Source organism: Dendrobium catenatum, unplaced genomic scaffold (assembly GCF_001605985.2).
Source record: "Dendrobium catenatum unplaced genomic scaffold, ASM160598v2 original_scaffold_274865, whole genome shotgun sequence".
Lineage (NCBI taxonomy): Eukaryota > Viridiplantae > Streptophyta > Magnoliopsida > Asparagales > Orchidaceae > Dendrobium > Dendrobium catenatum.
The window spans coordinates 1,311-2,777 of NW_021593260.1; the positions used below are offsets into that span (position 1 = coordinate 1,311).

At 32.3% G+C, this 1,467-nt stretch overlaps 1 long non-coding RNA gene across 1 annotated transcript; it reads right to left on the minus strand.

The window, feature by feature from the left end:
- Positions 1-379: 379 nt before the first annotated feature.
- LOC114579076 lies at positions 380-1,043 on the minus strand. Its single transcript, XR_003699940.1, has 3 exons — positions 990-1,043; positions 541-607; positions 380-451 (listed from the first exon to the last, which is right to left on the minus strand). It is a non-coding gene; the product is annotated as an uncharacterized LOC114579076 (long non-coding RNA).
- Between the last annotated feature and the right edge of the window lie 424 nt (positions 1,044-1,467).

Consider the following 1,467-nt stretch of genomic DNA (forward strand, 5'->3'; position numbering starts at 1 on the left):
TATGAATATTTCTTCAATGTGCACACCTGAGCAAAAATGTCAAAAAATATTTAAACGAACTTTAGGTAAATTAGCAATGATACACCAGTAACACCAGCAAGTAAATAGTTTGCACGTTGCATAAGTGTAATATGTATGTTAAGATTAATATTAATGTATAAAAACATTGTTGTATTATTGGCAGAGAATCTAGAAAAAAGCACAAAGCGGTAAGCTTTAAACTCATGGAAATGGTTATTTTTGTTTATACCAGTTGATGCTATATTATATAAGCTCGGAGTTCACAGAAGAGTACAAAAAGCAAGTGCTAGTAAAACCGCTGCATTGTACATACATGACATCAGATATTTTCCTATATTAAAAATATAAGATAACTTACTTGTTCGCCAAGAAAATGTGCAGAAACAGAATTCAAAGAGTAAGAACTAAGTTTATAATCCCTTTGCATTGCCTGTATGAATAAATACAAAATTAAGCTAGTGAAAGAAGTTTCAGCATTTCTAAATCAGCGTAATCCAGAACTAGATCAGCATAACGGACCTGAAGAAGATCAAATTGAACTCTCCCTTCAATAGTTATGTCTTTGCTTTCTCGTATGCCATACTGTCTGCATAAATGTAAGTAGTGCCAAGTCAGGATAAGGGAGGCAATCTAAATACAAAGTAAACAAAATTAAGAAATGCTGGTAATTGCTGACAAAGAAGATATCCAAACACCAATGTTGCTAATGCATTGCTGTTTTGATATCCTTACATAAAAAAAGGAATAATCATATAAAAGCAAGAATCGCTTTCCAAGAAGTAGGGACACGTCAATTTAACACAAACTAAAAACCGAGAACATAAGAGTTTCCTGTATTCATAGGATTTTAGAAGTTGATATATGCAAACTTACTTCTGCATTGTAGAGAGGTTATTATATCACAATAAAGGCAACCTAATCATCGTTCATACAAGCATTAAATATAAAGTTCTCTTATGTTATGTTACCCTGTGCAAGGATTTGCGAAGTCTTCAACACTTCATAGCCGCATGGTGTCAACTGACCATTGAAAATATAGTAATTAGTTAGGTCTATAACCTAAATTCTCTTTATTTTTAATAACGAATGAACCAACTCGTCAATAACTTAGCGCACAAATTAATGAAATCAATATGCTAGTTCATGTTGGTAAACAATCTTAATTTAGTTGAATAGGAAACAAGCAACAACCTTCGAAACAGTCACCGTCCTGGAACTCATTGCTCCCTACCGCTTTATATATGTTTTAAAACCTAAAAAAAGACAAAAGTATAACTAACAAACATTTTTTTTCAAGCTTACATGTCTCTAAAAGTAGACAACATGGAAGAATGAAAGACTTTGGATTGCAATGTTTGATAGATAAGGACCCTCGATGAACCAAGTATTTGATTAAATTAAAACGTTTTAGAATAGGCCTTTACAGAACATGAGTTGAAAGTACGT